Genomic DNA, 23,446 nt, shown 5'->3' with positions numbered 1-23,446 from the left:
AAAAAAAAACTCCAGATCTGATCCGGGAAAAGAGGGTGCATGATGCCGGGACCCCAGGCCCCTGCTTTGGGGCCTGGCCTTCTCCAGTGGCTCCCCCCAATGCTTCGGCGATTTTTCAGACTATGACCTCAGATCAGACATGGCGAATCTCTGCCCGGCGGTAGGCGCGGGAAATGTGCCGTGCAGAGAGACCGACTCCCTGGTGTCGCACAGGAGGCCCAAGTCCTTCTGATTGAAGCTCACCCCACAGACGGTGTTAGGCCAGTAGCGGCCCCCGGCGTGCCGGGATCAGGTCTTCTCGGAGTCGGGTTGCTTGGGAATACAGCCCAAAGAGGGTGGTAAACTCCATCTAATGCTAAATACGGGGGCGAGACTGCTAGCCAACAAGTGCCGTAAGGGAAAGTTGAAAAGAACTTTGAAGGGAGAGTTCAAAAGGGCGTGAAACCGTTGAGAGTTAAACGGGTGGGGTCTGTGCAGTGCGCCCGGAGGATTCGATGCGGTGGGAAGGTCGGTGGCCTGGGAGTTTCAGATCTTCTCTGCTAGACTGGCCCCCGCAGTGCGCATTTCCTCCATGGCAGTGTGCCGCGACCGGCTCCGGGTCGGCTGGAAAGGCTTCTGGGTAGCAGGTGGCCCTCCTCTCCGGCGGAGGGTGTAACAGCCACCCTGGTAGCAGCTTTGCCATGTCCACGGGGCAGAGGGAGATTCAACCACCTACACACCCTCCCCCGGCACCCGCAACCGGCCACCCCTCGGGTGCCGGGGTGGGGAAACGGTGACGGGACCCCTGCTCCCGGCGCGACTATCGACTGGGGCAGACTTTGCTCAGTGCGCCCTTCCGTGTTGCGCCGCCGAGCGGGGAGGCCCACGCCTGGTGCCAGGGGTCTGCAGCGATGTCGGTTACCCACCCGATTCGTCTTGAAACACGGACCAAGGAGTCTAACACATTGGCAAGTCGGAGAGTCGAGCAAAACCCTGTGGGGCAAAGAAGGTGAGGGCCGGCGCGTGCCGGCTGAGGTGGGATCCTGACACGCTTCCAGAGGCGGGCGCACCACCGGCCCGTCTCGCCAGCTCTGTCGGGGAGGTGGAGCATGAGCATGCATGATAGGACCCGAAAGATGGTGAACTATGCCTGGGCAGGGCGAAGCCAAAGGAAACTATGATGGAGGTTCATAGCGGTCCTGACATGCAAAATCGGTTGTCTGACTTGGGTACAGGGGCGAAAGACTAATCGAACCATCTAGTAGCTGGTACCCTCAGAAGTTTCCCTCAGGATAGCTGGCGCTCGGAGCCCCCAGTTTTATCTGGTAAAGTGAATGATTAGAGGCCTTGGGGCCAAAACAATCTCAACATTTTCTCAAACTTTAAATGGGTAAGAAGCCCGGCTCGCTGGCGTGGAGCCGGGTATGGAATGCGAGTACATAATGGGCCACTTTTGGTAAGCAGAAGTAGCACTGCGGGATGAACTGAACGCCGGGTTAAAGTGCCCAATGTCAATACTCATCAGACCCCCAGAAAAGGGGTTGGTTGATATAGACAGCAGGACGGTGGCCTTGGAAGTTGGAATCCACTAAGGAATGTGTAACAACTCACTTGCTGAATCAACTAGCCCTGAAAATGGATGGCGCTGGAGCGTCGGGCCCATACCCGGCCATCGGTGGCGCTGAGTGCTGCGGGGGCTAAGCCGTGACGAGTGGGAGGGCTTCTGCGGCTTCTGCGGTGCGCACGGAAGCCCGGAGCGAGGGTCCGGGTGGAGCCGCCGCAGGTGCAGATCTTGGTGGTAGTAGCACATTTTCAAAAGAGAACTTTGAAGGCCGAAGTGGAGAAGGGTTCCATGTGAACAGCAGTTGAACATGGATCAGTCGGTCCTAAGAGATGGCCGAGCGCCGTTCGGAAGAGACGGGCAATGGCCTCCATTGCCCTCGGCCGATCGAAAGGTAGTCTGGCTCAGATCCCCGAACCCCGGAGTGGGGGAGAAGGGCGCCCTTGCGGCGTCCAGTGCGGTAACACAAACGATCCTGGAAAAGCCGGCGGGAGCCCCGAGTAGAGTTCTCTTTTCTTTGTGAAGAGCAGGGTGCCCAGGAATGGGTTAGCCCCGAGAGAGGAGCCGAGCCTTGGAAAGCGTTGCATCCGGTGAGCTCTCGCTGGTCCTTGAAAATCCAGGGGAGATGGTGTAAATCTCACGCCGGGCCGTACCCATATTGTTATTGTTATTGTTACTTTAGTTTGTATAGCGCCAACTCACCGACAGGTCTCAAGACGCTTTCAGACCAAGAAAACACAACAATTCCCAGCTGGAAAAGGAATAAAATACCCTATGATTAAAAGGGGCCAAGGGCTTCCCTGAATAAAGTTGTTTTCAACTGCTTTCTAAACTGTAGAAGATTGGCCTCTTTACGAAGCATGTCTGGCCGCTTGTTCCACAGCTGTGGAATTAGTGCGGAAAAGGATCTTCCGCCCTTTGTTGCCAGTTTGAAGCGAGGGCAAACCAACAGCTGAGCATCCGAAGATCTAAGCGCTCATTTAGGATTATAAGGCATCAAACGATCCTTTATGTAGACCGGTGCTTGTCCATATATTGCCTTATGTGCTACACACAAGCTCTTAAACTCCACCCTATGCTTCACGGGAAGCCAGTGAAGCCTAAGCAATAGGGGGGAGGCATGAGCTCTTCTGGGGAGCTTAAAGATTAAACGTGCCGCATCGTTCATGACAACCTGCAGTCTCTTGATCAGACTGTTTGGCAGGCCTAAATAAAGGACATTGCCATAGTCCAATCGTGATATAATTGTGGTTGAAACTACCGTGTGCAGCATCGATTGAGAGAGAAGAGGAACTAGCTTACGCAATTGCCTGATTAGACCCGTGCATACGCCAACTACCGTAGAAATCTGGGCAGACATTGACAGATCGCTGTCAATTTTTATGCCAAGGCTTTTTACATTTGCTACTGGTGTTGGAGTAGGACCAAGTTCTTGCGGCGAATACAAATCACCCCAAGGTGATGTACCAGTGGATACCACCAAGAATTCCGTCTTTTCGGGATTAATTTTCAGTAGGTTGACCGTCATCCAACTGACTGTGTATCTAGGAACTTCTAACACATGCGCCTGAGCCATAGTAGAGTTCTCAATGCTAAAAAGCAGCTGAGTGTCGTCGGCGTAATTAAACACTCGACAACCCATGTGCACTAAAGACTCAATCAGAGGTTGTAGGTAAAGATTAAAAAGTAGTGGCGATAGTGCTGAGCCCTGCGGGACTCCGCACTCCACCATACCTACATCAGAGAGATCATCTCCCTGTTGAATCCTCTGTTGCCTCCCCGTTAGGAAGGATTCTAGCCATTTATAAGCTGGGCCCCTTATTCCCGAGCTGGCCACTCTTTTCAGGAGCAGGTCATGGCTGACAGTATCAAACGCCGCTGACAGATCTAAAAGTATCAGGGCGCTTGGTTTCCTACTGTCAGCCATGCCTCTAAGCTCGTCCAGCACTGAGAGCATCACTAACTCGGTGCTATGGTGTGCACGAAAGCCTGCCTGACGCCCATGAAGGAGGTTGTGAGACTCCAAAAAAGAAGAAAGGTCTTGTAGCACGTGTTGTTCTAGAATTTTTGATATAAATGGTAATTGGGAGATCGGTCGATAATTTTCAGATTAGCTGAATCCGCTCCCGTTTTTTTAATCAAAGGTCTAACCCGAGCCTCCTTAAGACTAGGTGGAAGATATCCCTTCAACAATGACATATTGAGAAAGGAGACAATATGATTTCCCAGAATGGGGCGCGCAGCCCGAAAGACCCTAGGGGGACAGGGGTCGGCTGGCGAACCGGATATAATGCTATTCATCAATTGCTCAAGCTTTGTAGAGTTAATTTCAGGAAAGCTTGAAATGATACAGTCTTGAGGAACTTCGGTATTCTGCAATGGGATAAATCCACTTACTGTATTATTTTTAATCTCAGAGAGAATAGTTTGCACTTTCTCTGAGAAATACTGTTGAAAGGTGTTACTGTCAATATTTGTATCAGTTTTGACCGGTATCTTTGCCACTTCTCTCAAGATGTTAAACGTTTCCTTCTGAACATTTTGCGCCTGCTTTATGCGCGTGTCAAAGTATTCTGCTTTAACTGTCAGAATCAATTTCTTATAGGCGTTTAATTTGACTTTATAATGTTCACGATCAATTTCCTCCTTAGTCTTCCTCCAATTCCTTTCCACACGACGAAGCTCTTTCTTATGTTCTCTCAAAAGAGAGGTGAACCACGGCGCACCTTTCCCCAGCCCTTTAGCTTTTTGTAGCCTCTCTGGGGCAATTTGATCGATCACCTGAGCTAAATTTTGAGTTAAATTCATATAATCCTGATCTAGATTGCCGCTAAGGGGATTAGTACAATATGGAAGAGTGCCTGTCAAGGTTTGCAAGTCAACCTTCTTCCATTGGCGAACTTTCTTCATTTCTGGGGCTTTGGTTACGGAATTTCCATTAATTGGAATAACATAATTAATCAGGTAGTGGTCCGACCAAACGCAGGGTAAGATGTCTTGAATCGTCACTTCAGGATCCGAGGCCCAGACAAGGTCATGCGTGTGTCCCCTGTTATGCGTGGGGCCGTCTACCACTTGCTTCAGGCCAATTGAGGACATAGAGAACTCCAATTATTGAGATATCGAATCTTTAGGCGTTTTTTCCCAATGTAAATTAAAATCACCGGTTACCACTACCTTTTGGTATCTATTGCAGATATCTGATAGAATAGGGGCGAAGAGATCATTAAATGTTAAAGTAGTGTTAGGGGGCCGATAGATTGTAAGAAGCGCAAAACATGAGTTGTTAAAAATCACCTTTATTCCAAGTAGGTCTGCCAGATCAACCAATTCCACTATGAGATTTTCAACTCTCAAATACTTTTTAAATAAAATTGCAACTCCTACGCCACGTGAGCTATTAGCCCGATTATGCCAAACCGCATCATACTCTTCCGGAAGGGCTGCTATGATATCCGGTACTGAATTACCATCTAACCACGTTTCAGTTAGGGTTAGGATATCTATATTTCCCTCTTGCAGAAGGGTAAATATTTCCAGGTGGTGCTTATGGAGAGATCGTGTATTCGAACTCCCAACCTTCAATACAAGATGGTCTAAATTGGAACTTGCTTTGATGGGTTTCAAAATATGCATATCTTTTAGCATGCTGATAATATTTGGACTCAACCTCACCTTATTGGAGTGTAAACCATGAAGAGTTTCCGATGAATACGTTATACTACAACCAGGAGGCCTGGCCCCTGGGCCCGTTCGTGCACGGGCGGGCACAGACGGGCTGGACTCTGGCGTGACTCTGGCGTGCTCCTGCTGCGCGCGAACGCTGCGCGCTGCCAAGGCCGTTTTAAATACCTTGCAGTATTCACGCCGCCTAGCACGCTGCCCTGAGTGCGCTGTGAAGAAGTTACCCCCAAGATGGCGCTGCCTAATACAAACCGAGGGAAGAAGGACCTGCGAAATGCAGTGATTTAACTATTATTGTGCAAGTGAATGGCGCTAAAAACAGGGTCAAACTAACATAACACTTAAATAAAATACAAAAACGGGTTATTTTAAAATTATTCTGAATTCAAGGCTGGTGATTAGAAATGCGCTGCTGATCTAAGCGCTGCGCTAGAATTATGGGCCTTGCCTGGTCAAAGGTCCGGTTCCCAGTTCCAGCCCACCTTAAATACCTTGCAGTATTCACGCCACCTAGCACGCTGCCCTGAGTGGCGCTGCTGTGAAGAAGTTACACCCAAGATGGCGCTGCCTAATACAAACCGAGGGAAGAAGGACCAGCGAAATGCGGTGATTTAACTATTATTGTGCAAGTGAATGGCGCTAAAAACAGGGTCAAACTAACATAACACTTAAATAAAATACAAAAACAGGTTATTTTAAAATTATTCTGAATTCAAGGCTGGTGATTAGAAATGCGCTGCTGATCTAAGCGCTGCGCTAGAATTATGGGTCTTGCCTGGTCAAAGGTCCGGTTCCCAGTTCCAGCCCACCTGAAATACCTTGCAGTATTCACGCCGCCTAGCACGCTGCCCTGAGTGGCGCTGCTGTGAAGAAGTTACCCCCAAGATGGCGCTGCCTAATACAAACCGAGGGAAGAAGGACCCGCGAAATGCGGTGATTTAACTATTATTGTGCAAGTGAATGGCGCTGAAAACAGGGTCAAACTAACATAACACTTAAATAAAATACAAAAACGGGTTATTTTAAAATTATTCTGAATTCGAGGCTGGTGATTAGAAATGCGCTGCTGATCTAAGCGCTGCGCTAGAATTATGGGTCTTGTCTGGTTATCCGCAGCAGGTCTCCACATTGAACAGCCTCTGGCATGTTGGAACAATGAAGGTAAGGGAAGTCGGCAAGTCAGATAAATAACTTTGGGATAAGGATTGGCTCTAAGGGCTGGGTCGGTCGGGCTGGTGTACAAAGGGGGCTGGGCGTAAAGCGGAGCTGGACGAGGCGCCGACCTACGGGGCGGCTGCCACTCTGGATGCGAGCTAGGCCCTTCCTGTGGATCGCCCCAGCTGCAGTGGTCGCCTCTCCCCGTGCCCCCTACCCGGGGGCACAGGGCCGGCGCTCTGCTTCGGCTGGCACTAAGCAGCTGACTTAGAACTTGTGAGGACCAAGGGAATCCGACTGTTTAATCAAAACAAAGCATTGCGAAGGCCAGAGGTGGGTGTGGACACAATGTGAATTCTGCCCAGTGCTCTGAATGTCAAAGTGAAGAAATTCACCGAAGTGTAGGTAAACGGCAGGAGTAACTATGACTCTCTTAACCTATTCTCGGTTGTAGTGGCCTTTACCTCCCAGTGGTCCCACCGGTAACTGCCTCTGTGGTGTTAGACTCAGCGTAGAGAAGCATATAGAGACAGGCCAAACAAGGTTCTATCATGGTAGCGAGCGTGATAGTGAGAAATGGCGAAGCAAATGAACCCAATTCCAGATGGGGTAGTTCCTGGAGAATAAAAACCCCGTTAAGATGGCGTAAGGAGGTGCTGTCTTTCCCAGAAATCATTAATCTCCTCACCGAATTTGACAAACCAGCACCCGCTTCAAACAATGCAACAGCAAGAACGATTCAGATCACGATATAGGCCCTAGTTCACCCTCCATAGCAGAGGAAGACACAATAGACCTCAGCAAATCCATCGAGTTTGTGGCCACCTCAGCCAAGAATGACATTGGTACAGCAAACTTTGAAAATCTACCCGATGTATACGAGGTCAGCGAAAATGTAATAACAAAGAAAAGTGACTACACAAAAAAAGTCACTTATTGGAAGTACCCAAACGAAAAATAAAAATGTGACTTATGTGGAGACATAATGGGAACTTTTAAAGAACTGAGAAAACATGTCTCCAACAAACACAAAAGCTTCTATCTTAAAACGTACTGTTCAAAATGTGATAAAGAAGCCGAATACCACAATATTGCATGCCATTATGCCAAATGTAAAGGAAGACCTCAAAAAGGAGAGCTGCCATTCCTGTGCAGCTTCTGTGACCTCAGATTTGGAACAAAACTTGGTGTTTCTCAACATGCTCGGCATGTGCATCCAAGAGCGCAAAATGAGGCTAGACTAGCAGCTTTAGCAAGCAGCAAACCGTCAAAATTATGGTCACAGGAAGAAATACTGCTACTAGCAGAATTGGAAAAAGTATATGAAAATAAGAGGAATATTAATGCGCTGACGGTTCCACATTTTGACAATAAAAACTGAAAACAAATTGCAGAAAAAAGAAGTGATAGAAGAGATAAAAGCACAAAATCCGCAAAAGATGTACTGCAAGCATCAAATGTTTCGGAAAATGACTCTTGCGATGAACCAGAGGTTACAATGGAAGTAATACCAGAAAAGCGCAAAGACTTTATCAACCGCAAACGTGCGCAAAAAAATCAAGAACTTTGATGAACTGGAAGACAGAATCACAGAAATCGAGAAGTACACCCAAAAGGTAGAGCAACACGATGCTGCTATGGATCTGTTGGATGAGGTAGTGACGTATATCGCAGAAAACACCACTGATATAAGTCCTACACCAGCAAGTGTACCAACAAATGAACCAGCAAGAGAACTCAATAATGAACCTATGAACTCTGCTTGGGATGAGCACCAGAATGCCTCAGTAAAGAACAAGATAACAAAAAAAGACAAGAAAAACGGAAGGCTTAATCGGACGCACAAGAAAAATTATGCCAAAGCAAAGGGCAGCTATAAAGAATACCAGGCAATGTTTCAAAAAGACAAAAAGAAAATTGTCAGAATTATCACTGATGGGGCAGAAGATGCCACTTGCCAAATAAGTGCTGATGAAATCTTTCAATACTACAAAAACATAATTGAGAAAGAAAACAAGAAAAATCCTAATTTCATGCCGATCGATCGGATACCAGAGGATTATGAAATTAGAAATCTATGTAAAGGAATAACACTGCTCAAAATAACTCATGCCTTTGAGAACTCCAATTTAAAGAAAGCAGTGGGGCCTGATAAGATGAATGACTTGTATAAAGTACACAGCAAACAACCAAGACTGCTGCCCAGAATTCTATCGTCTTGGTTGCTGATGAGAAGAGTACCAAAAAGAACCGATCAATTTTGATACCCAAGAATGTACCGATTAGTGAACTTAAAAAAATCAGTAACTGGCGTCCAATTACCATCGGTATTGCATTCATGAAGTTATTCACAAAAATATTAACGAAAAGACTCATTTTTTTGTTGAATTGAATACGAGACAAAAAGGCTTCATGAAGGTAAGAGGTTGTCTCGAGAATCTGACTCTCCTGCAAAATATCATAAAAGGGGCACGAAAAAACAGTCACTCATTAGCAGTTGTGTTCATTGATATATCGAAAGCCTTTGACTCTGTCAGCCATGGTCACATTACACAGAGTCTCACAAGGCAAAGAGTTCCATCATCCATCGGAGACATAATAAAAGACTTGTACACGGAATCAACAACATCTTTCAAGGGAAAGAACAACGAATCAACTCCTGAAATAACAATGAAATCTGGGGTCAAACAAGGTGACTCCTTATCCCCACTACTATTTAACATTGCCATGGATCCTCTGATCTGTGATCTTCAGAAAAATGGCAAGGGCTTCACATTTGGATCAGAGGGTCTTATTGAGCAAATCACCGCTCTCGCATTTGCCGATGACATCGCAGTACTCAGCAGTACCTGGGAAGGAATGAGTACAAATCTGAAAATCATTGAAAAGTTCAGTAAAACCACAGGATTAAAACTTAATGTGAAAAAGACACATGGATTTTATATCAGTCATCAAAAAAGATAAAATCCTGTTTAACAACTGTAAACTTTGGCAATTTGAAAAAGAAAATATTGAAAATATTCATCCAGGAGAAAGTGAGAGATACCTCGGATTGAACTTTGATCCACACACTGGTCATACAAGCAACAACAAAATTAATGAGGTTCTTGTCAATTGGGCTCAAAAACTTGATTATCTACCACTTAAGCCCACGCAGAAAATAGAAATGTTGTGCCAGTACTTGGTACCTAAACTATCATTCAAATTGGAAATGACAGTAACAGAAGCAAAAACTTTAAATGTTCTGGATCAAACAATAAAAAAGTATTTCAAACACTTTCTACACCTTCCTGCATACACATGTGATGTCACCTATATTCGAAAAGATCATTTGGGGGCCTCAGTATTCTAAAACTATGTACACAAATTGGTCTCAATAAAGTCAATAGTTTACTGTATCTCAGGGCAGCTCCAGACCTGTACATAGCGCATTCATTCATGTATGTAGGAGAAGATATGAATGAATAAATTGATCACATCATCAAAACACACAAACTTAACATTTTAGACAGTAACTTTCTGAGCTATGATTTGAATTTGTTAGCAACATATGATTGGAGAAAAGAAGAGTTTGAGAAATGGGCAAATCTCCCTGTCCAAGGTGAGGGTATAAAATACTTAGCAAGTAATCCAACCTCAAACTTCTGGATCAGCAGGCATAACAAAATGAAAGAAAAACAGCACATAGCTGCGCTGATGCTAAGAGCAAATGTTTTATACACCAGAGAAACCATCACTAGGGGAAGAAATTGTGTATTTGCTACATGTAGGTATAGTAATGATGTTTGTGAAACAATTTCTCATATTTCAGGTGCATGTCCTTAAACTAAGGACATTAGGATAAAAAGACATAACAAAATTCTGGAATTGCTCATTGATAGAGCAAAAAGGTATGGTTGGATGGCATACAGGGAACCTCATGTTAAGATTAATCAAGGAGAACTACGAAAACCAGATGTAATGTTTATCAAAAATGGTACAGCTGTAGTGATTGATGTTTCAATTCGTTATGAAAATTCTCAGAATTCCCTTGAATTAGCGTTTGAGAGTAAAGTGAAATACTATCAGGATCTGTCACAACAAATCAAAGATCTCACAAAATGTAACACTGTTAAATTTCATGGCTTTATCGTTGGATGTCGTGGTATTTGGCCTCAATGTAATGATGTTGTTCTGGCTGATTTAGGTCTACAAATGGCATTTCCATTCAAGAAAAATGTTTGCCTGACTACTTTAATGGACACTCTTAAAATGTGCCAAAAGTATTCATAGAGTATCATGCTTATACTGAGATGTACACTTTCTTGCAGCGCACATGTCACCCTTATAAAGCATAATGTTTTAACATATAGGTTTATAGTTGACACAAGAGTTAGTATAGATGTAAATTTTTCTAGATGTGAATTTTTCTAGATGTGCTTTTTCTAATTAGATGTGCAATTTGTAGATGTGTATTTTTTGTTTTATATATATGTGTGTGCTTATAACAATATATAGTGTGTACATCATACTTATTGAAATGTCTTGAATGATGAATAGGTCTCAAATAATCGCATACAGATAATTATCACACATTGATTTTAATTTCTCAGGACTGTTTGTAGACAATCCTAAAATTGTTGGAATAGTACTGCAGGGTGTACTATTTCTGGCCTATACGTGATCCCAGTTCAAGTGAGGACATTATTTGTGGCTATACTCCGGAGCGAAAGAATGTTGTATTGTTAGAAGCAAAACCGAATTGACGCTGATGAGCAGCATAATAACCCAGTATGAGCCACCGCGAAGTGGTACAGATTAGCCAAATGCCTAGTCATCTAATTAGTGATGTGCATAAATGGATGAGCGAGATGCCCACTGTCCCTACCTACTATCTAGCAAAATCACAGCCAAGGGAACAGGCTTGGCAGAATCAGCGGGGAAAGAAAGGATGCTGCGCTTGACTCTAGTCTGGCACTGTGAAGAGACATGAGAGGTGCTGCCGGTGAAATACCACTGATCTTATTGTTTTTTCACTTACCCGGTGAGGCGGGAGTGAGCCCTGTGAGGCTCTCACTTCTGGCTCCAAGCGTCCGGCGCCCGCCGGGTCTGATCTGCTCCGGGGACAGTGGCAGGTGGGGAGTTTGATTGGGGCGATACACCTGTCAAACAATAACGCAGGTGTTCTAAGGCAAGCTCAGGGAGGACAGAAGCCTCCCACGGAGCAGAAGGGCAAAAGCTTGCTTGATCTCGATTTTCAGTATGAATACAGACCGTGAAAGCGGGGTCTCACGATCCTTCTGATTTTTTTGGTTTCAAGCAGGAGGTGTCAGAAGGGATAACTGGTTTGTGGTGGCCAAGCATTCATAGCGACGTCGCTTTTTGATCCTTCGATGTCTTCTCTTCCGATCATTGTGAAGCAGAATTCACCAAGTGTTGGATTGTTCACCCACTAATAGGGAACGTGATACGGGTTTAGACCGTCGTGAGACAGGTTAGTTTTACCCTACTGTTGATGTGTTGTTGCAATAGTAATCCTGCTCAGTATAAGAGGAACCGCAGGTTCAGACATTTGGTGTATGTGCTTGGCTGAGAAGCTAATGGGACAAAGCTACCATCTGTCGGATTATGACTGAACGTCTCAAAGATAGAATACCCACTAAACTGTATTAATACTGCAGTGTCGTGGAGCCTCGGTTGGCCTTGAATGGCCAACCTCTCGGGGGCTGGTGCGTTGAGCCGCTCGCTTGGGAACCAGAGCTTGGACGGAAGGGGGCTGCCTCCATCGCCCTTAGTGCACTGCATGTTCGTGGGACACCCAGTGCTAAATCATTCATAGACGACCTGATTCTGGGTCAGGGTTTCTAAAGTAACAGAGCAGCTACCTTGCTGCGATCTATTGAAAGTCATCCTCGGAGCCAAGCTTTTGTCTTTTCGTGTGTGGGCGCCCGCGGACACCCTCATCTACCACCCGGGGGTGGGTCCCTCTTCCGCTGGGCCTGCGGGAGGCCGCCTCCACCAAGTGCCCTTCGGCACGGGGCTTCCCCCTCCCCTCCCTGCCCCACCATTGGTGTGGGGATGGGGGCCACCATCCCTTGCGGGTCAGCAGGGTGACCAGATGGCCTGGGCCCCACCTTCCCACTGCTACCGCACAAGTCTAGCGGGGAGGCGAGCAGCCCTGGGGAAGGAGCCTCCGGAGCAGCAGCCTCGGAGCGCCTGGCCCCCCTCGCCAGACTGCAAGGGCAACTGGGTCTGGCGGTCTCTGGGCACTGCGCCGTCCCAGGCCATCTGGTCGTCTGGCTGCAAGACCAGATGGCCCTTGCGGGCTGGGTGGCCAGATGACCCTTGCGGGCTGGGTGGCCAGATGGCCCTGCGGGCCGGGTGGCCAGAAGGCCCTGCGGGCCAGGAGGCCAGATGGCCGGCCTACCAGCCGGCCGGACTACCTCCAACTTTTGTCCTTCCCCAGGGTTCTGTAAACCTCTTAATAGTCAATGAAAATGGGCTCCCCAGGCAGGCCGGCGGGGAGAGGACATGGCCTGGGCTTAACCCTTCTTGGTTCCTGCCCCAAGGCTCCGGGAAGGGGGAATGCACACCCGCCTGAGTCAGCACCCTGACGCCCAAGGGTCTGGGGAGTGACAGTCAGTAGCCAGGGCAGGGCGGCTGCAGAGCGGGGAGGACTCCCTAGCTCCCCACTGTCTCAGAGGTGAGGAGCGGCAGGAGACCTTCCCTGCGTGAGCTAGAGCCCCTGGAGAGCTTGGAGAGCTTGGAGAAGCCCTGAGCAGGGGACGCCTGTGCACGGTCTGGGATGGCAGCGACTTGGGGATGTCCCGTTCCACCCAGGGGGGTCCACCAGCGCCGGGGAGGCTCTTCCCGGCCTGATCCCTAGGGTTCAGCAGCTGGGACCAGGCCCGGGGCTTGAGCTCCGTCCAGCGGGCCCCGGGGTGCGGGAGCCCTTTCGTCTTGCAAGCCAGCCGAGGGTCTGGGTGCCGGGGATGGGGATACCATTGGGGCCCAGGGAGGCTCTCCCTGGCCTGGCTAGAGTTTGGAAGCTGGGATCAGGCCCGGGGCTTGAGTTCCGTCTGGCAGGCCCCTGGGTGTGGGAGCCCCCCGGTCCTGCAAGCCATCCGGGGGTCCAGGCGCTGGTGATGAGGGTCAACCGGGGCAGCTATCCCTGGCCTGGCTAGGTTTCAGAAACTGGGACCAGCCCAGGGCTTGAGTTCCGTCCAGCGGGCCCCGGGGTGCGGGAGCCCTTTCGTCTTGCAAGCCAGCCGAGGGTCTGGGTGCCGGGGATGGGGGTACCATTGGGGCCCAGGGAGGCGGGTCAACCGGGGCAGCTATCCCTGGCCTGGCTAGGTTTCAGAAACTGGGACCAGCCCAGGGCTTGAGTTCCGTCCGGCAGACCCGGGGTGCGGGAGCTCCACGTCCTGCAAGCCAGCTGAGGCTCACAAACCTGGCTGGGTTCAGAGGCAGGGCCCGGGCCAGGGGGCGGGGTGGCTGGCTAACTCCGCTCCACCCCACTCCTAATATGCTCAGCAGTACAGCAGCGGCACCACCAGCATAATACTAAGCCTGACCCCACCGCCACGCCGCAGGATCCTGGCGCAGACTCCTAATGCAGCGTGTCGCAGTGTGGCAGTGGTCAGACCACCTCCGCAAATACGGTCTATGGACTGCCGTACTCTTAATAAGGCCCGTATTCTGTGAAGCTGGAGTGATACGGGTATTTATTTATTTATTTATTTATAGTCTTGTAGCGCGCAGGAATCAGCCCCGAAGGGGTATCTCCGCGCGTGGCTTCTGAAAAAGTTAAAGCAAAACTATACGTCGGGAAAGGGCAGAGGGGGAGCTAGGTTAGTCCTGTGTAAATAGGTAGGTTTTCAGTTTTTTCCTAAAGTTAAGAAGATGAGCACTCCCAGCGGCACTAAGTCAAACACTTCCTCCATGTAGAGGCTGAGAAAACAAAAACTCTGACATGAATGGAAGAAATTAAACTTCTGAGGCAAATGTTAACAAATGCAGGGTGCAGTAAATGCCGAGCTCTACAAAGCAGCCTGCATTCAGCTGTAAGGCCTGGTCTGGGTGTCTTGAAGTAAATAGTGCTGTGACAGAGCAGATTATCACCATTTCCCATGACATTTACCCGTTCGCAAGACACACAGATGAGTTTAAAGACTTTATATTAATAATAAACACTGATGGATGTTTATTGTCTGCAAGCGCGTTTTTCACCATGAAAGAGATGCTGCACAGCTTTTTAAAAAATGCATATGAATAGCGTCCTGCTCTCTCCTCGTGCCACACTCACAAAGCATGGAGATGTGGGAGGTGAAGTGCATCTAGCCACCTTTCCTGATAGAGTGATAATCCCTGGTCTAGTGATCAAATCATTAAAGAGTAGCTCTCTGAAACTTCACCTTGCATGGTGTTTGTTTTCTCAACATGTTTCTTAGAAATACTGCTCTGTAACAGCGCCAGCAGGTTAAGAAAACAAACCCCAATGGGAGAAAGTTCACTTTGTTGTTAGTTTTATTTTTTTTGCCGTGGGTTTGGTAAATATCACAGGACACTATTAATATTCGTGGGTAAATTGCAAGTTACAGAATCAATAAAAGCTTGCAGGCCTGCTTAGGCCCAGATTTGCAAACACTTTGCGGCAGGTTTGCATTACTTTTGTAGCACAAACCCAAGTGTTAGGCAGAGATTTACTATCCAATAGAACTCGGGATTTGGATAGATGTAGCAACCCAAGGCATGCCAGCGCAGTGAGAGAAAGACAGCACCTTATCTTAGCCGATATGGCACGGCCCTACTCTCTCCCTTTCACGCACACAGACATTGTAGTTGCTGCGCTGCATGAATGCTTCATAAATCTGCGTCTTCGAGTACTAAAGTTACAATCCGAATATAGCACAGTGAGTGATGAGCTGGCATCAAGGAGCTGCATGCAAACTGCAATACACAGGTTTAGAAAGGTTTTGCTTTTTCTCCCCTCAATCTTTTGTTACTCTAAGGTTTCTAAAAAGGGTTCCTTTGGTTAGTAAGAAGTGTTATTAGCATAGATAACCCCAATCACAGTGATGTTTTAAATCCAGACTGTGTTTGTCCTGAGCCAGCCCTGTTAACCTAGAATACCTACCAGCAGAGGTGGCATTGGAGTCATACACCTTGCAACCCTCGTCGTCTTATGTAACGCTCACTGTGCATTCATTTACACACTTGCATGATTTAGTGTCTCTGTATAAAACATGCGTGATGTAAAGCGCTGATACACTACATTGGGATGAGTAGCACTATAAAAAAAAGTGATAATAAAGTCATTATTAGGATAATTACACACAGGCAGGTGCATCTGACAATTGTACAGTGCATGCAGATGTCTTACATCCAGGGTGTTGAACAAAATCAAAAACATGCCTCCAAATCATAGTTCCTTTTGATTTGCTAGTGAAGTGATAAACTGGGTGCCTTTGTTTCTCGCCATTGTATTGGCATTGTGGTTCGCTTCCTGCCTGTTTAGACACCGACAAAAGGAGGGCTGATGGACCTTTAGATGAGGCCTTTGTGTTGGAAGTGAGAATGAGAGAGCTCCTTATCATCCTGCAGGTTTCTGCTTTACAGGAAATCAGACAACGCACAACGTACTGACTGTGCTGAAGGAGTCCCAGTGTCGGCAAATTACACCGGAAGCAATGCAGCATATTTCATTGATGCTTGCTCGGATCCAGTCCAGTAATAACTGACGGGTTCAGAATCAGGATGGACCCCCTTCATTTCTTGCACGTATGAAAGGAAATTTGTCCAGGAGAGAGTGAAAAGATGGTGCAGAAGAGGAAAGAAATGACATGAGAGATAATGCAGATGGAAGATTTCAGCAAGACCTGGAGAGAAAAAGCACCCTGTAGCCCTGGCATCATCTCGCAAAGATGGACTTGCACAAGTGGCTCTCCCCAGCTTCCGGCTGCAGGGCCGCTTTCATTTACAGTTGGCGTATCTGTGACCATCGCTCTGCAGAGAGGCCAAATATTGGATGTGCATGTAGACAGATAACCCACTGCCGGGTGTTACATCCTTATGTTATGTTCCTTTAATTTTATTAGAATGTTTGCAATGATGACATATTAGAACGTACTGTTAAGCTGTGCTGTCTTGAGAAGAACTTTTACTGGTGCAGGACCTTGGGGGTCTTTACTACAAATAAACTTATAAGAAGATTACTTTATTTGTGTATTTCCACTTTGTAAAAGTGGCGACGAGGAGAACCCACCTGAATTGACCCCCGAGGTAATTTAAAAAGAAAAGTCAAGCTTTGTGTTTTTATTGACTGACAGGAAAACGTCTCGTCAGATCTTTTTGAAGCGCTCCAGGAGATGCATTGCACTGGCATCGCACTGGAGGAGGAGAAATGTATCAATTCTGTGAACCGTGAACCCTTGAACTTGTTTGTTCAGTTTTGCGCGAACATTTATCGGCAACGTGCACCTTCTGGAGACTGTGAGTAGCTGCAATATCTTTCGATTTAATTTTGGAGTTCGTTTAAATTGGAACGCTGTGCGCTTAAAAGCTAATATTCCTGGAGGAGTGTTGCGAGCATCAAATGAACAGACAATATAAGAGGGAAACCCTTAATGGTGTCTAGTTTTGACAGTGAAGCGCGTGGCAGTGCAGCTTTTATTTTTAAACCCAAACACTGCATGTTACGTAGCGCGTGAAGAAACGAGCTGCCATCCATTTGGAATATAAACAAGGCACGAGCAGTAGAGCGCGAGGAGGTGAAAGCGTCTTCGTGGAAACACAATCATAGCACGAACGCAACCCGAACATTCCAATGTAAACACTTAACGTCGAACAAATACAAAGGACACCAACATAAACAACGAGTAATCATAATTATAATCTTACCATATTTTACTCGGTGATCAGCGTGTCGTCTTTGCAAGAAGCTGTTTGAGCGCCGCAGTGCATTCTGGACCTATTTTCTTCGCATGGCATTCTGGAACAGATTTCCATGACAACAAGCCAAGCACTAACAACTACCAAAAGCATCGTATTTGTCCTGGATTACACCATTAATCTTCGTGTTTGACTATTCTTTTAATCACAAGACAGCGGTGACTACCGTTATTATTCATCACAGATGTACTTTAATTCTTACATTATTCACAAGCTGATAATTTTATTTTCTTTGTGAGTCATGGAAACAAACACCATTTTAGCTCCCCCAAAATTTTTACAAGATCCTGGTATTCCACCTATGATATGGGAAGATTGGCAGGAATCTTTTGAAGCACATCTAGAAGCCATAGGTGGGGAAGTTTTTCTTCCATCACGCAAATTAGCTTTATTGAAACATAGTTTGGGTGTTGAAGGCAGAAAAGTATTGAAAACTTTACCTATACGTACTTCTAATGCTAGTGCTAGTGCTACCACTCTAAAAGTCAGTGAAGGTGTAGATGAGGATGCCAGTGATGAGGAAGTTGTGTTTGATAGTTCGAAAATTGATTTGTTTTCGTCTGATGAATATCTTGATGCATTAAAGGCTTTAGAAGAAAATTTTGGCAGGAACATAAGCATAGTAGTAGAAAGGCATAAATTCTTTCCAAGGGCAGAATTAACTGGTGAAACTGTTGAGAAGTATGTTGCTGTATTAAGAAAATTAGCTGCTACTTGCAAATTTAAAGATTTGCATGAAGAAATTATTAGAGATCAATTTATCAATAGAACTAATAATGCCAAGATTCAGGAAAAATTATTAGACCTAAAAGATCCTTCTCTTCAGAAGACCATCAGTATAGCAAGAAGAATTGAGAATAATTCTCGTTACGTCAAGCAATTAAGTGGTGATCATAACAAAGATCGCAAACCTTTTGATGGTAAAGATTTAAGTGATGTATGTGCTGTGGTTAGTAATAAACCAAAATTCTTTGATAACAAATATAACACAAAATATGATAATGTCAAGGTTAAACCTCGAATGTATGGTTGGGGGTATTGCACTCAATTATTCAAAATTCAATCGTTTTATCGATATGTGTGCAGCACTAGATCAGTGCCTGCTGAACCCTTATGTATCTATGAACGTGGCCTGGGATCGCTAGATCACCAGGACTCTAGTGCGCACAACGAGTTATTATTAAGGTTAAACCTCGGACATTTACTGGTAACAAAAGTATTATGCTGCCAAACAAATCGGTTCCCAACAAATCACAAGATTTTAACAAACGTTTTTGTTTCAGGTGTGGTAATAGCAGGCATGTTGCTGAAAATTCTTGGTGTCCAGCGTCAAATGTCACTTGTTTCAAGTGCAACAGAACTGGGCATTTTGCCAAAATGTGTAGGTCTAATAATCCTAGTGCATGGAAAAATTCTGTTAACTTGGTTGATCAATCTTATTTAAGTAGTGATAGTGACGTTGAAGTCATGGCGATTTGGAATAACAAAGTTAACGAGATATCTGAAGAAATTCAACCACCTAAATATGAGGTTTTTATCAACAATTGCAGTTTGTATTTATGGGCTGATTCCTGCTCACCATATACCATAATCGACAAAAATATGTGGGAGTCATACGGCAAATGTGATCTTACATGTTCTAAAAAAACTCCTGTGGGTTACATGGGCATCAGATTACCTGCGATTGGGTGTTTTGTCTGTAATATTGTTTTTAAAGACAGGAACACACAAGGAATCATTTACGTTGTCGAAAAGGGCAGAGCCTTGTTAGGATGGAAGGAATAAAATAATTTGGGAATAATTCTGAACCCAAATCATCCTGATCAAGTTCTTTTATCTAGTGATGATAAAGAATTCAAATGTGACAAGAAAATTTCAGACCAAGTTTTATTAACTCAAAGTGATACAAGAATTAAGTGGCATAAAAAATTTCCAGAATTATTCAGTCCCAAATTGGGATGTCTTAAAAAATTTGAACATCGTATAATTCTCAAACCTGATTGTATACCTGTTGTTCACAAAGTGCGTAATGTTCCTTTGGTATTAAGATCGCAACTGAAGGTTGAACTAGACAGGTTGTGTCAAGAAAACATAATTGAACCTATTGAGGAGTCAGATTGGCTTAGTCCAGTAGTTTTAGCGCGCAAACCCAATGGCAAATTACGCATGTGCATTGATTTAAGGGATTTAAACAAAAACATTTGGGTGGATCGTTACCCTTTACCTAGAATTAATGAGATGATAGCATCAGTTAAGGATGCTGTGTATTTTTCATCTATTGATTTATCCAATGCATATCATCAGATAAAGCTGCACTCAGAATCCCGCCATTTAACATCATTCATAACTCCTGAGGGAGCATTCCAATTTTTGAGGATGCCTTTCGGGTTATCCTCTGCGTCCGCCGTATTTCAGAGAGTCATGTGCAGAGTCCTTGAAGGTGTATCCAACATGCTGGTGTTTCAGGATGATGTACTGGTGTGGGGAAAAAGTATGGTTGACCATGACACGGTTTTAAATAAAGTATTGTCCAAACTTCAGTGTGCTGGATTGACTGTTGCTGCTGAGAAATGTAAGTTTGCCATGAATGAGATTGAGTATCTCGGGCATACTTTGTCTGCCGAAGGTGTTAGACCAAAAAAAAATGTGTTAGATTCTATTAAAAATGCTCCATCTCCATCTGACAAAGAACAATTGCGTTCTTTTTTAGGTCTAGCGGAGTATTACTCCAAATTTGTGTCCAATTTTGCTTCAAAAGTTTTTTGTTTAAGGTTGTTGATGAAAAAAGGGGCTAAATTTGTGTGGAAAACTGAGTGTCAATCGGTTTTTGAGAGTATTAAGAAGGACATCATGAATGCTGTGGCACTTAAACCTTTTGATCCGAACAAAAAATCAATCATTGTGGATGCGAGCGCATATGGTTTGGGTGCTGTTTTAATGCAAGGGAAGGACAAGTATAAATGAACAATAGCATTTGCATCACGTACCTTAAAAGGTGCTGAGCCTTCGTATTCGGTCATTGAAAAAGAGGCGCTTGCTTGTTTTTGGGGTGTGAATTATTTCAGGAACTATATTTGGGGAACTAATTTTGAACTAAGAACTGATCATAAACCCCTTGTGGATATATTTTCAACTAAAGGTGCTGGCAGGGCTACCCCTAGAATTGCAAAGTGGATTTACAAGTTGCAAGAGTATGATTTTCAAATAAAGTATGTACCTGGCATTAAGAATGTCAACGCGGATTGTTTATCTCCTCTTCCGGTGTGTGAGGGTGACGTTGAAATGGATCAGGATGAAGATTGGTCAGTAGCTACGGTGAATGAAGCTTGCAATGGTGTTATTGACTTGGAGGAATGGCAGCAAGCTGTACAGGAGGATCTTGTATTGAAGCAAGTGATTGCACGGTTAACGTCAGTGTGCAATCGTTTTTCATGGAGTGATTGTGAGTTATCTGAATATAAGACGGTATGGTCAGAACTTTCTTTTGATCCTGTCATTGGTATAGTTAGGAGGGCAGACAAACTTGTTGTACCATCAGGATTGCGTAATAGGTTATTAGATCTTATTAATGAGGGGCACTCAGGTATGTCTGGTATGAAGAGAATGTGTAAGTGTGATTTCTGGTGGCCTGGTATGGATAAAGATGTTGAAAGGTGTGTCAGGAATTGTACAGCGTGTACTTGTAGTGACAAGTCTCATGTTTCTCAAGAATCACACATCAGTCCTATTCCATTTCCTGATAAACCGTGGCAAAAATTAGCTATGGATATTTGTGGTCCATTTAGTGTTGGTAACATTGCAGGGAAATTTGCCATTGTTCTAATGGATTATCACAGTAAATGGCCAGAAGTAGTATTTGTTAGAGAGATCAAAGCTTCTAATATGATTAGTTTCTGTGAAGAGTTGTTTCATAGGGAGGGATTTACAGAAACAGTCACTACTGACAACGGTCCACAATTTGTGGCTGAGGAGTTTCAAAACTATTTACGGTCGTGTGGTGTGAAACATTTTACCACTGCGGTGTATTGCCCATGGGAAAATGGTATGGTAGAAAGATTCAACCGTGTTTTAAAAGAATGTATTCAGTTGGCTGTTGCAGAGGGTGCTGATTGTAAAATTGCTGTCAAGAAGATGATTTGGAGCTATCGCAATACCCCCCATTCTGCTACATTAGTGTCTCCGTTTAGTCTTCTTAAGGGACGTTCTGCATGTAACAAAGTGACTCCAGCGTGGATGCTTAAGACTGCTTAAGACTTCTCCTAACAGTGTTTCTAAAGAAAGTCTTAGTAAGAGAATTTTGGCACCTACCCGACCAGACAGAGTGAAGGGAATAGGGCACTCATCCACGAGCACCAGCCGCCATCTTGGGGCAGGGTCGGGACGCGGTCTAGCTCTTCTCCACTTCCGGGAGAGAGCTATTTAGTCCTCGCTCGACTAGGATGCGCAGCGGACGAGCGCAGCGGGCGCGCGCCGAAGACGCGCCTAAGACAAGCCCGTCTGCGCCCGTCCGAGCCAGATCCGGGCACAGGGCCACCCCACCTGGTCCTGCTGTTATCCTAAATACCACTTCTACCCTACGCTACACTTCCACACAGCTGAAGGAATGGAATACAGGACTGGGTACATCTTGTCAAGTACTTCCGTTTTTTAAACACTCATTATCCACACCTATATCATGTGCAGGTTGTTCTCTCACTCTCCCACCTCCCCTGCCTGCGACAAATACTATAGCCCACTCTTTTCTAACTGCCAGTGCTCCTCGTATAGCGACACTGTATACCAGAGCAGCACTCATTAATTCACGCTCTCTCCCTAAACATAGTCTGGACATCAGGGAGAGCATTATCAATCATGAACTGGACATCTTATTCATCACAGAATCATGGGGAGATGATGCATCAGGCCCTGACTTTGTTCAAGCTACCCCTGAAGGTTACAGCGTAGCTAGACAAGACAGAGCCTCGGGGCGAGGCGGGGGCTTAGCCATTATTCATAGGGACACTTATCGTGCCAAATTTGAGCCCATTCAAAGTACCAATTGCGAAGCTCTTGCATTTACTATTAATCTTACACACAAACAGGCTTTCAAAGGAACCCTGGTGTACAGGCCACCTGGGCCTCGGACCAAATTCTTAGCTTCACTTACTGAAATTATGGAATCAGCAATAGAATCCCCGACTTATACGATTCTTGGGGACTTTAATTTTCCTCTGGAAAACATGGAAAACAAAGACACACTCCAATTTATCACTGATATGCAAGCAATAGGACTGAAGCAGCTGGTGAAGGGCCCCACGCATGAAGCCGGACACACGCTGGATGGCCTGTTTACGACTGACCATAGCATTGAGCTGGTAGCAACGCTACCTCTGATATGGTCTGACCACCAAGCCATTATTTTTAGGATTCGGATGCTACCACTCAAACCCCCTCAGACCAAAGTTAGGGCGTCAGTGGGGGCGCGGATGTGGAAAAATGCAGATATACCACATCTTTCAAATCTCTTGCTGTCATCTGCCCCAGAAAGCGGAGACGATACCGAAACTATGTCCATTAAATTTCAGGAATGGATTTTAAAAGCAGCGAACGAAGTTGCTCCTGAAAAAACTTATCGCCCTAATAGAGCGACTCCATCTGCCCAGTGGTACACAGAGGAGCTGCGACTCCAGCGTCAGTTCTGTAGAAATTTAGAAAGGCGTTGGAGAAAGCACTATAGTCCTTCCGCTAACCAAGAATACAAAAGTGCTCTAGCGATATATAAAAAAGCTATTAGCACACAAAAGAATCTTTTTTTCACTGGTCGAATTGAGCACGCTCAGAACTCAGCTAGGATGCTATTTCAAGTGGTGAACTCTCTGTCCAGTCCTCCAGCTGGATCTACAATAGAGAACTCGCAGGAATTCTGTACCGCCCTAGCCACATTTTTTACCACTAAAGTAATGGATATTTATTCCACTTTTTCCAAAGAGCTGGTAGGTAGAGTCGCTGATTTAACTATTCAACCAGCACTGAAGCACCCTTCCCTTACTCAGTTTCAGTCAGCTACTGAAGATCAGGTCAACGCAATTGTTGGCAAGATTAAATCAGGCTCTCCGTTGGACCCATGTCCCCCAACCATAATGAACCAACTACACAATG

General features: G+C 45.5%; 1 protein-coding gene and 2 pseudogenes across 2 annotated transcripts in view; 2 read left to right on the top strand and 1 right to left on the bottom strand.

The window, feature by feature from the left end:
* Positions 1 to 23,446, bottom strand: part of LOC147698962 (prolactin receptor-like) — a 405,779-nt gene that overhangs the window by 372,514 nt on the left and 9,819 nt on the right. The gene's annotated exons all lie outside the window — the stretch shown is intronic.
* Positions 927 to 2,269, top strand: LOC147698964 (28S ribosomal RNA; annotated as a pseudogene).
* Positions 11,287 to 12,286, top strand: LOC147698963 (28S ribosomal RNA; annotated as a pseudogene).

Source organism: Lissotriton vulgaris, chromosome 8 (assembly GCF_964263255.1).
Source record: "Lissotriton vulgaris chromosome 8, aLisVul1.2, whole genome shotgun sequence".
In the NCBI taxonomy this organism is placed as follows: domain Eukaryota; kingdom Metazoa; phylum Chordata; class Amphibia; order Caudata; family Salamandridae; genus Lissotriton; species Lissotriton vulgaris.
The sequence above is the reverse complement of the archived record's forward strand: the minus strand, read 5'-3'. Positions and strand labels throughout refer to the sequence as shown.